This window comes from Alosa alosa, chromosome 10 (genome assembly GCF_017589495.1).
Source record: "Alosa alosa isolate M-15738 ecotype Scorff River chromosome 10, AALO_Geno_1.1, whole genome shotgun sequence".
NCBI classification, from domain to species: domain Eukaryota; kingdom Metazoa; phylum Chordata; class Actinopteri; order Clupeiformes; family Clupeidae; genus Alosa; species Alosa alosa.
In genome coordinates this window covers 23,378,702-23,391,950 of record NC_063198.1, presented here as the reverse complement: position 1 = coordinate 23,391,950, position 13,249 = coordinate 23,378,702, and positions in this window count along the sequence as shown.

Below are 13,249 nucleotides of genomic sequence, written 5' to 3'. Positions count from 1 at the left end.
GATGACATGACTGAATCTGTGTCAGTTCAGTGTCAGCAGGCAACAGGGCCAATGTGCTGCCACTGAACCCACAGCTTAGATGTAAACAAGCCAGAGAGAGAGAGAGGGAGAGAGAGGGAGAGGCAAGATAAACAGACTGACAAACAAGAAAAGAAAAGAAGAAAAAAAGAAAAAAAGGAACAAAGAAAAAAGAAGAAACACTTTAAAATCATAGACAACACTGTGATAACTAGATTACACTGTTGATTTGACACTAGGGTTCCCCTTCTCAAATGCATTGAATGTTTTGGAAAAGTAATGTTTCTAAGTTTTTAAGGCTTAACTATCCTATAAAGTATGCAATTTTGTGTACTTGTAGGTTTGGAAGAAAAACAATGAAAAGGGTCCTTGAAAAGTAATGAAAAAGTTTTGAAATGTTGTCAGGGTCCTGCATATGGCCAGCAGAGGGCAGAATAGGCGCTTACAGTAATGCTTCCTACAGCAGTGCACAATATCAAGTGAACACTATGATATCACCTCAAGATGAAGTCTATGGCAGTAATGATAATACTCATAGTAGGAACAGTAGTAGTGGATATAGTATGGATGTAGCAATGTTAGAATGTTGGGTTACACTTTACTTGACAGTGTCGACATAAGAGTGACATGACACTGTCATGAACGTGTCATAAACAAGTCATAAACGTTTATGACATAACGCTTCTGTTATTAAGTGACATTCCGTTTTTGTCATAACAAATTAGGGTTAGGATTAGGGTTAGGTTTAGAGTTATGGTTAGGGTTAGGGTTGGGGTTAGGATTAGGGTTAGAGGTTAGGATTAGGATTAGGATTAGGGTTAGGTTTCATGTGTCATGACAGTGTCATGTGTTCATGACAGTGTCATGCCACTCTTATGTCGATACTGTCAAGTAAAGTGTTACCGAATGTTGTGTTATACTTGTTTTTGTCATGGTAGCAACACCAGTAGTAGTAGAAAAATAAGTTGTTGTTGTTGTTGTTGTTGTCATAGTAGACGTAGTAGTAGTTTTTAATGGTTTACTTTTACGATGTTGTTGTTGTTTTTGTTCTTATCCATGCTGTTCTCGTTGGCTCTGTCGTTAGTGGATGTTGTGAGTGAGATTTATAGCTGTGTTGATGCGAATGCGCCTGTTCCACTGCATTGGGTTCTGGACCAGAGGAACACCACTCTGAGCCCAGCCCAGTGACCAGGGGCGTTGCCTGGTCAGGCCTGCATTCAGGAATAAAGCCTCAAATATGTCTGGACGGGGGCGTTTGTTTAATTGAGTTTAGGGGTCAGCATTGTGAAGTGACGGCTTGAACTCTTACTTGGTATTGAAAACAAATTATTAGATCAAAGTGTGTGGATCAAAGTGTGTGGCTACTGAGCTCTTAAAGTATGTGAGTGTGTGTGTGTGTGTGTGTGTGTGCACATGATTGTGTGTGTGTGTGTTCTTGTGTGTGCACATGATGGTATGACGTGTGTGTGTGTGTGTGTGTGTACGTGTGAGCGTGTGTGTTTAAGCGTGTGTGTGTGAGCATGTGTGTGCACATGATGGTATGACGTGTGTGTGTGTGTGTGTGTGTGTGTGTGTGTGCATGTGAGCATGTGTGTTTAAGCGTGTGTGTGTGTGTGTGTGCGTGTGTGTGTGAGCGTGTGTGTGCACATGATTATGTTTTTGTGTGTGTGTGTGTGTGTGTGTGTGCATGATTATGTGTCTGTTTTTGTGTGACATGCACATGATGGTATGTCGTGTGTGTGTGTGTGTGTGTGTGTGTGTGTGTGTGTGTGTGTGGTGTGTGGCTACTGAGCTCTTAAAGTGTGCGTGTGTGCCTGTGCCTACATATGGACCACCATATGTAGGCACAGGCATATGGGGGTCAGCATTGTGAAGTGACGGCTTGAACTCTTACTTGGTATTGAAAACAGAGGTATTAGATCAAAGTGTGTGGATCAAAGTGTGTGGCTACTGAGCTCTTAAAGTATGTGAGTGTGTGTGTGTGTGTGTGTGTGTGCACATGATTGTGTGTGTGTGTGTGTTCTTGTGTGTGCACATGATGGTATGACGTGTTGTGTGTGTGTGTGTGTGTGTGTGCGTGTGAGCGTGTGTGTTTAAGCGTGTGTGTATGAGCGTGTGTGTGCACATGATGGTATGACGTGTGTGTGTGTGTGTGTGTGTGTGTGTGTGTGTGCATGTGAGCATGTGTGTTTAAGCGTGTGTGTGTGTGTGTGTGAGCGCGTGTGTGTGTGAGCGTGTGTGTGCACATGATTATGTTTTTTTGTGTGTGTGTGTGTGTGTGTGTGTGTGTGTGCATGATTATGTGTCTGTTTTTGTGTGACATGCACATGATGGTATGTTGTGTGTGTGTGTGTGTGTGTGTGTGTGTGTGTGTGTGTGTGTGTGTGTGTGGTGTGTGGCTACTGAGCTCTTAAAGTGTGCGTGTGTGCCTGTGCCTACATATGGACCACCTACTGTAGTGCAGAATGGCCTCTGTGACCTGCGTGTGCATGGATCAGTCCACAGGCTGAACTGTGGAAACGCTGTAGGGAGCTTTTACTGCTCGCTCTGAAATGACATGTTTCAGGGCTGTCTCAATCCAAGCATTTATCTGACGCTCCCAGTTAGAATGTTCATACCATCACACATTAATCACACTTGCATGTGTTTCCAATTCAGCCATGTTCGATGTTCACTGTCGAAAAAACAGTCTCTTCTGGCAAAGGACTCCCGAGCAGCTTTGGCCCAGTTCAGGCCCTGGTCTGGCTCAGATGCAGCTCAGTGTTACACGCCAGATGTCTGATGATATCTAGTTGAACAAACATGTTTTCTTGAAATCATGTTTGTTACTGAATAAAAAGGGTGTGATATTAGACAGACTGAGAATTTGATCATGTTAATTCTAGGCTAATATTTAGGAGGTTATGAATCAATGGTGGAATAGAAAAACTCTGAACACAGATAAATATATGGACTGAAGAGATTCTGTAATATTATATTCTATATAAAAACATTTATTTATGTGTTTGTCATGTTGGTGAATGACCTCTTATGGGTTTAATGTAAATGTATTAATTTAGCTTTGAAGGTATACTGTATACAATATATAATTTAGTAATAGAGTGTAATGATGGAGTGTTAATTATTTATGTGTGATATGGTATCATATGCAGAGTGCGAATTACCCCATCATAATTGGGGGGTACTGTCATGAGCATTCTCTCTCCCTGGTAACAACCTTAATTGATTAAATTCTCTGCCACTCTGCTCACTCTCTCTCTACTCTGCCCTAGCAGAGCTCCACCTGGCTCCGCCCTGCTCTGCTCTTGTTACCTGGCCAGCTAGCTGCATTTCCCCTCACCATCCTCACCTTGCCCCACTCTGCTCTAATTACTCTGCCAGCTGCTGCATTTCTCCACTAACCTCTCCCAGTATATAAAGCCCTGTTTTCAGCCAAGCCCTGTCAGATCGTCTTCAAACCTGGACCAGTAACCTGCCTGCCTGTCTACTCGCTGACTCCTACCTGTGATTCGGATCCTTTCTTGACTGCCTCCCTGTTCTACTGCCCGGTTATCCCGACCTGCCTTCCGGATTACTCTCCGATCTTTCTTCGAATCTGCCTTCTGTCTCCCATGTTTAGTGCCTAGCCCCTGGTCTGTACTACTGCCTGCTGTTCACCTTGCTGTTGTGTGTGTGTGTGTTCCCCATCTGCGTCACCACCCTCAGCCCGAGGGCTCGATCACTGGGGATACACACACCAGCACCTTGGACTGGAACCCCGAAACTTGGAAAACCCCAGAGCCCCGAGAACCCCTGACACCCCTGGCACTCTCCTAGCACCCTGGAACCGGAACCTCCAAGACCTCACGCTTCTCTCCCTCCCTCTTCCCCCTGAACCCTTCAATAAAAGACTCTGAATTTGAACTGCACGGGGGGGATGACCGAAGACTGGGTATTTAGTCTAAAGAAAGGCAGCAGAAAGAGGTTTAAGAGAATTAAGTGGGCAAGGGCTGCATAAAAGGTGCAGATTGGGATGGTGTAAGCGGGTAGGGTTGGGGATGTGTGTTGTGGGTTCCTGATGAAACAGTGTACTGTATGTATGGGGGGATGTGTGTTGGAGAAGGAAGACTGCTGTGTATTGCAAGCAAGAGTACTGTATGTAATGTATGTGAGTGATGACAGTGAAGATGTGTGTGTGGGGGGGCAGGGACCTAGTGGAGCAGTGTACTGTGTGTGTGTATGTAGGATGGGTAGGTGGGGGAGGAGGAGTGGAGCAGTGTGTGCTGTAGGTGGGTAGGTGGGAGCAGTGTGCTGTGTTGTAGAGGGATGTGTGTTGGAGAAGATCCTGAAGACAATGTGCTGTGTATGTGGGGGGGGGGCAGTGTGCAGCAAGTATGTAGAGGAGTGCTGTATGTATGTGAAGTGATGACAGTGATGATCGGATGGCTGGCGACATCGCTTCCCTTCTCCAGCTAGGCAACCAACAACAGCAGCAGCAACAGTTTCAGCTTCAACAGCAGCAGCAACAGTTCAGCTACAACAGCAACAGTTCCAACTGCAGCAACAACTGCTAGCCCAAGCCCTGCAACTACTCTCAAACCCGGCTACTCCACCTGCACCCACCCCTGGTTCTTCTGTTCCTGTACCACCGCAGTGCTGCCACCAGATCCCCACGCTCCTGAACCAAAGATTGGGAACCTGAACGTTTCGATGGAAACCAAAAGCAAGTAAGACCATTCTTGAGCAGCTGCCAGATCCAGTTCACTACAGCCCAGGACCTTCTCAGCGGAGGGAGCCAAGGTGGGGTATGTCATCACCCATCTCACCGGCCGAGCTTCGGTTGTGGGGAACGGTGGAATTCGACCGGCAAACCCCAGCCTGTGCCTCCTTCAGTGCCTTTGAGGAGGGAGATGTTAAAGGTCTTTGATCTAGGCTCGCCAACAGCCGAAGCGTCACAAGCTCTGCTCACCATCCGTCAGGGCAATGGGACAGTGGCAGACTTCTCCATTGACTTCATTACCCTGGCCAGTCAAAGCTCGTTTAACTCGAGGCACTGGTGCAAGCCTTCCTCCACAGCTTGGCGGACTATATCAAAGACGAAGCTTGTTTCTCATGACCCGCCCCCCAACGCTTGATGCCGCCATTGACCTTGCCGTCCGCATTGACCGCCGTGATACAGACCGGAGGAGGAGGGAGCGGGGCGTCTCAGTCAACCTGCCATCCGCGACTTTTCGGTCGATACCTCCTCTGTCCAGCCCCTGCCTGTCAAGTCCCAAGGCCAACTCAATCAGCCTGAGGCCATGGAGATTGGCAGTGCCTCTCTGACTCCCGAGGAGGCGCCGGGGCTCGTCTAACCTCCAACCTTTGCCTCTACTGAGGTGGAAAATCACCCGTGGTCGCCACCTGTCCGGCAGAAGCCGCAGCTCACCAGGTGTAGGGGAGATCCGGGTGAGCTCAACAAGTCTTCAGTCTCCCTCCATCCGAAAACCCCTGCTTCATCTCCGCCTTCAGCTTTCCGACACGACTCATACGTTGGCCGCCCTTGTGGATTCTGGAGCCGAAGCAAACATCATGGACCCTGAGCTTGCACGGCAACTGGACGTGAACCATCATCAACTGGCACAACCCATTCCTGCACGATCCCTGGATGGACATCATCTGGGCACGGTCACTCACATCTCAGCCCCTGTGACAATTCTGCTGTCAGGAAACCACCAAGAGTCCATCCAGTTTCACCTCCTACACTCACCTGGCCAACCACTCATTCTCGGATACCCGTGGCTCCGTCAGCACAACCCCACATCGACTGGGAGACAGGAACAGTCCGCGCGTGGGGAAGGAGTTGTCACCAGACCTGTTTAAGGGGCCACCCTGCCCGTTCACCGGAAATATCTAGCTACCCCGACATATCCAATGTTCCTACCTGTTACCACAGCCTGAAAGAGGTGTTCAACAAATCCAAGGCTTACATCTCTACCCCCCACACAGACCCTATGATCTTGTGATTGATCTCCTGCCTGGCACAGCACCTCCCAAGGGTCGCCTATATTCACTGTCAGCCCCGGAAAGAAAGGCCATGGAGGACTACATTAATGACTCTCTTGCCCGGGATAATCAGACCGTCTTCTTCCCTTCAGGGAGCGGATTCTTCTTCGTCGGTAAGAAGGACGGTTCTCTTCGTCCATGCATAGATTACCGGGGTCTGAACGACATCACGGTTAAGAATCGCTACCCACTGCCCTTACTTTCGATGCCTTCGAACTGCTGCAGGGAGCCACCGTATTCACAAAGCTGGACCTTCGCAATGCCTACCATCTGTGCGGGTGAGAGAGGGAGACAAGTGGAAGACATGCTCAACACACCCACCGGCCACTATGAATACCTGTCATGCCTATCGTCCTCACCAATGCCCCAGCAGTTTTTCAAGCCCTAGTGAATGATATCCTCAGGGACATGCTAAATACTTTCGTTTTTGTGTACCTTGACAATATTTTAATATTCTCAAAGACTCTGTCAGAACACACTAACCATGTCCAGTTGGTCCCCGCCCGCCTGCTGGAGAACTCTCTTTTCGTGAAGGCAGAGAAGTGCGAAGTTCCATGCCAATACCGTTTCATTCCTGGGGTATGTGATCAACGAGGGCAGCATTCAGATGGATCTCACGAAGGTGTCGGCTGTCACGCCCTGGCCAGTCCCTGAGTCTCGAGGAAAAGTTGCAACAGTTCCTGGGCTTTAACTTTTATAGGAGGTTCATCCAGAAACTATAGCACAGTGGCTGCACCACTCACGGCGCTAACCAGCACTAAACAGCCGTACCAATGGACAGCAGCTGCTGATAAGGCCTTCAATAGCCTCAAGACACGTTTCACTTCCGCTCCCATCCTCCAGATGCCAGATGCAGCAAGGCAGTTTGTGGTGGAGGTAGATGCTCCCGGATGGGGAGGGGCAGTGCTTTCTCAGAGAGCAGCCGAGGATGGCAAGATGCACCCCTGTGCCTTCTACTCCCCCGTCGGCTAACCCCAGCTGAATGCAACTACAACATTGGGAACCGGGCGAGCTGCTGGCCGTCCAAGCTCGCCCTTGAAGAATGGCGGCACTGGTTAGAGGGGTCAAAGGAACCATTCGTAGTGTGGACAGACCACAAGAACCTGGAGTATATCCAAACAGCCAGGAGGCTGAACTCCGTCAACAGCGGTGGTCTCTGTTCTTTACCCTTCAATTTCACGGCTCTCCTACCGCCCGGGATCTCGCAACATCAAACCTGATGCCCTTTCCCGGATGTTTCAGAAGGACGAGATCACCGCCATGCCAGCTCCCATTCTTCCCAGCCACTTTGTCGTGGCTGCCCTCACCTGGGAGATCGGGGAGAGAAGCAGGTCATGGAGGCTCTTTCTGAACCAGCCAGGCCCAAGCACCAGCCCCCAACCGCCTGTTTGTTCCAGCAAATCTCAGGTCACCTGTGATCCAGTGGGGCACAAATCCCCGCCTGGCCTGTCATCCCGCATCACTCGCACCCTTCATCTGGTCCACCAGCTGGTTCTGGTGGCCATGGATGAGACGGGATGTCCAAGAATTCATCCGAAGCTTGTCCCACTTGTAACCGGACACAAGACCCCAACCAGCCTCCTGCTGGGTTGCTGCAACCCTACTGCACCCCAAGCTGCCCTGGTCCCACGTTTCACTGGACTTTGTTACGGGTCTTCCGCCCTCTGGACGGACACAGTCATCCTTACCCATTGTTGACCGCTTTAGTAAGATGACCCACTTAGGTGCCTCTTCCTAAACTACCCTCTGCTAAGGTACGGCTTCAGTTGCCCACTTCCATGCGGGTCCATCCCACCTTCCACGCTCTCCAAGGTCAAGCCCGGTCCATGAAAGTCCCTGGTCCCTCCGCCCCGCCCGCCTCCTCCGCCTCTTAGATGGCGGTCCTGTCTTCACCGTCCGCAGCTGCTCCACCCTAGGCGACGGGGTAGGGGTCTCCAGTACTCGTTGACTGGGAGGGATATGGTCCCGGAGGAGAGGACCTGGATCCCGGGCCAGGAGGATAGTGGACCCGGACCTCATCACTGACTTCCCACCGACTACATCCCTGATCAGCCTGCAACCGTGAGGGGCTTGGCCCCAGAGGGTCCCAAGCCGCCCTGCCCGGGCTTCCTGTCCTGTGCCTGACCCCTGATCCTGTCTCAGTACCTGTCCTGTCTCCTGACCGTGACCCTCCAGCTCCTGAGGATGAGGATGCTCACTGACCGCCAAGGAGTTCTGACCTGCCGCCTGCTCCCCTCCACCCTCCCAGCATGATGTTGTTCTTGGGACTTCTGGGGCCCCTCCCTTGGGGGGTCCTGTCATGAGCATTCTCTCCTGGTAACAACCTTAATTGATTAAATTCTCTGCCACTCTGCTGCTCACTCTCTACTCTGCCTAACGAGCTCCACCTGGCTCCGCCCTGCTCTGCTTTTGTTACCTGGCCAGCTGCGCTGCATTTCCCACTCACCATCCTCACCTTGCCCCACCTCTGCTCTAATTACTCTGCCAGCTGCACTGCATTTCTCCAACTAACCTCTCCCAGTATATAAAGCCCTGTTTTTCAGCCAAGCCCTGTCAGATCGTCTTCAAACCTGGACCAGTAACCTGCCTGCCTGTCTACTCCGCTGACTCCTACCTGTGATTCTGATCCTTTCTTGACTGCCTCCCTGTTCTACTGCCCCGTTATCCCGACCTGCCTCCGGATCTTCTCGATTACTCTCCGATCTTCAGCCCCTGGTAACTCGAATCTGCCTTCTGTCTCGCCAACGCTTAGTGCCTAGCCCTGGTCTGTACTACTGCCTGCTGTTCACCTTGCTGTTGTGTGTGTGTGTGTGTGTGTGTGTTCCCCAGGCCTCCGACCACCAGATCTAGTTTAGCCCCGACGCGTCACCACCCTCAGCCCGAGACGCCGCCGATCACTGGGGATACACACACTCAGCACCTTGGACTGGAACCTCTCGGAAACTTGGAGAGCCCTGAACCCCTGACACCCCTGGCACTCCTAGCACCCCTGGAACCGAACCTCCAAGACCTTAATTTTTCTCACTCTTCTTTCCCCTGAACCCTTCAATAAAAGACTCTGAATTTGAACTTGCGCTCTTGTCGTTTTCTTCTGTCCTGTCGGACCGTGATTGCTCCTTCACTTCTATGAGCATCATGGTCCACTACCATATCAATCCCCACCGTGATCACAAAGTGTAACATGTGTTGTGCAACACACACAAGGTCTAAACATGCGACAAACTGATAATCAGTAGGCTACAGAATATCTCATCGATTCTTATATATCCTGTCGCCTCCTCATGGCCTGCTCAATGGCTTTCATCCTGTGCCTGCTGAGCACCCCCCTTCCTTAACACATATGAACAGTGTATAAAACCTAACTTCACCTACACTTTTAATGTAATTGTTTGTAGATCTTAGTGTTAATATTTCCTGTTTACTCTTTTAGCGCCAAAAAAGTGCCTGATGTCTGTGTGCCCTTTCCTTCTCATAGTGTCTCTTTGAATAAAATAAAATCCTGGTTTCATTAAGATAGTATCAGGGTTCTCAGATGAAACTACATTTATCAAGCTAAAAATATGAAATAACAATGTAAAAACAATACCAACCAATTAAAAACAAATTCAAATACTAGCACATACTATTTAGCCTAGGCTACTTGGGTCTTTTTATGTTTCCACAGGTTTCACTGATGTTATGTAGCCTAGGCTTAGCTACTGTACATCAGACCCTCTTGTGCATAGGCTACCACCGGTAATATAAAAACACAGGATCTGTGCCAAATTAATTTCAAAAGGGCACAATAATTTATTCAAGATAAAATGAGAATAATCATAGGCTATGGAGTTCATCTCCTTGGAAATGACAATCGATTTTACCTCACCACAATGTAAAGCTTGATTTAAATAGAGAATTAGCCTATCTTGCTAACTAACCAAGGCCCACTTTACTAGCCTCAGTGGGTAAGTAGCAGGTAAGTAGCCAGTAATTCAATGTATGAAGATGTGACATGATGAAAGAACAAAACACGTTTATAAATGAAGGTTGTAAAATAACACATCTTCAACAACCTAGACGTCAGCTAGCAACTTACATTTACCCATGCACGTCAGCAGCAAACTGAATTTAGCCTACTGAAGGAATTTACCTAGCGTTTTGTCATTCAACGTTGACACTTGCTTGTGAAGTTGAAGTCGTTCTCTATCTCAGTTGCTCAGTGGTTAAAAATGGTACGGTCCACAATAGGGGTGTCTGAAATCGCTTTACATTAAAATGTTCCTACGGTGAAAATAGGAGTTGACTTGTTGAGTTGAACTGTAATGATATTTTTCACAATATCAGAAAAATTATCTGACCCCCCCAAAACTGATATTTCTGTCTCTTTGGGGGGTACTGGGTCTTCATTGGGGGAGGGGTATAGTACCCCCCAGTACCCCCTGTAATTCGAACTATGGTACTGGGTCTTCATTGGGGGGTATAGTACCCCCCAGTACCCCCTGTAATTCGAACTATGATCATATGATGTTGCATTATGTGTTATGCCAAATATATTATACGACTATGATCAAATCAGTCTTTCCTTTTCAGTTTCACTTCCCTTTTTTCAATTTCACATCACACCCAAAGCATTGAATTTGGCAAGTTAATACAGGTGCCATTCCGATCTTAAGCAGGCAAGAACATAAAAGCTGCAGGATGTGACACTGTGCGCCTTTTAATTACAAGGCTTAGGTGTGCTCAAGTGTCTGCAGACCCCCAGGGTGTGTGGCACGGGCCCTTGGCCATTGTGAATGGTACGCAAACAACATATTTAGCGGTTGGCGCTTCAGAGCAGGCCCCCGAAGGGCTGTGCTGCCCGTCATTAGCTTCGTTTTGTCGTAAAACTCTTTGAGTTGGTGCTGGTGCGCCGTGGTGAGCCACACTGGGACAAGCAGAGACGCACTCCACCGCACGGCGTGGCACGGTGCGGACAGATGGGGTGAGTCACATGAGCGCGTTACCTCTGGACACGGCATGGAAAAACACCCCATGAACCTCACCCTGCTCTCTCTCTCTCTCTCTTTCCCTCTCTCTCCCTCTCTCTCTCTCTCCTCCTGTTTGCTCTGTCGCTATTTGCCCAGCAGTGAGAGTTTAGGCAGAACAACAAGTTTATGGCAACAAAGTAGGGCTGGTGTCCAGAGTCCATGCTGGAAAAGAGGCCTTGAGGAGGAGGTTCCCGGTGAAATCGATGAGGTTGAAAGAAATACAGTACATGAAGCTTGTGAGTGGGTGGGGGTACGGCCTTGAGGGGTACGATTACGCAGGCACTAGCATACCATCAACATGCAATTATATAGAGTTCACTCACTTCCACTGACCTCACTGCACTCTGCCGACCATGTGTATGTGTGTGTGTGTGTGTGTGAGCGAATATATATGTGTGATGTATATCAGTCTCATCTATTGCACTTGATGACTTGATGGACTCTGTGTGTGTGTGTATGTGTGTGTGTGTGTGTGTGTGTGTGTGTGTGGCAGTGACCACTAATAAACCATCAACGGAAATTAAGTCGCTCAATGGCTCTGATGTTTTTGAGGTGTGTGAATGAATCGCGACTAGTAATGCTAAAACTAATAAACATGTTATTTTGTAACATTTTGAGTTCAGTGCCTTCTACTGGCCCCAATGTGTGTGTGTGTGTGACATGTGTGTTATATGGGTGGTGGCCAGTAGTGGACCACTAACATGTAAATCTCCAGAGTTCAGTCACTTACTGCCCTCGATGCCCTTTGCAAACATAAAACACTGTGTGTGTGTGTGTGTGTGTGTGTGTGTGTGTGTGTGTGTGTGTGTGTGTGTGTGCGTGTGTGTGTGTGCATTCAGTGGCCACTGGTGAGATTATTTGCAGGGTTCAGTCACTTATACTGGCCTCAGTGGCCTCAGTGCCCTCAGTGCGGACACAGGAAAGTTTGCATTTGTGTATGTGTGTGTGTATGTGTGTGTATGTGTGTGTGTTTGTGACCGATAACCATGAGCATTATTAAAGAGAACACGATGCCCGTCCTGCTTTTTGCATATGCATATTTGTATATTTGTATATATGTGTTCAAACAAGAATAAGATGGACGTTTTTTTTTTTACAGCTTAGCCTATTTGAAGCATTCAAGGCATCCTTTAAATAATAATTTAAATAAATGTATCAGACTCAATTCTATTTAGTCCAACTATGGCAGTTTAGCCTACAGGTGGGTTGTATGGGGGATTATGAAATACATGGGAAACAATGCGGTAGTGTCTGTTTATTTTATTGGGCTGTTTATTGTACTGTAGGTCCTGTGTCAAGATTGTGTCAAGATTGTTAATATCAATTAAGCTTCAATAAGACTATCACTGTATCATGATAGCCCACTCTGTAAAATTCAGTGTGTGATTATATTGTGATTATATACATTATACTGTATGTTGTTCTGAATGATTAGCTAGGAGAACCTTGACAATGGCAAAAAGTTCAAAAATACCATCTGTTGGTACAAAAACACCTTTCAGTCATTCTCATCCTGAAATTGACGTTTCATTTTAAAACTACACCACTTCAACACATTATATTTACTTATACATATTTTACTTAAGGCAAAAAACAGGAGCACACTAGGAATCTAGGACATTATGCTACAACAGTGACATTGAAGAAAGCAGAATTACTATGTATAATCTTTATATAAATGTAAATGATACGGTGGGTATTTGAAATATGGTCCACATTTCCAATAAACATAAGTTCAGAAATATATCTGACCTGGTTGAACTTATTTAGCAGAGGAAATACTTATCTAAGGATCAGAGGAAATATGCTATCAAACTAAATAACAGCCTACCAACAAAACTCCACAGTTTGAACATCATAACAGCTGATATAGTTGTAAAACATAAACACTAAAGCCAACAGTTTTTTGTCCACTCCAACACATTTTCCATAAATAGGCCAATGCTATAAAAAAAGTACATTATGATAATGTACCATTCAAATGGTTAACTCAAAGAACAATAATACATAGGCTATTGTATGCAAATATTGAATATTATACTGATGGTAAAACTACATTTCTTTCTGATATACACTCCAAGTAGGCTACTTAAACATGGGAATAGTGCAATTATTTGTTGTAGGCGATTTGTTTAGACTTATCCTTACACTGACTGTCATTAGCTTTGTATTAAGAAATCAAGTCATTGCTATTGAAGATG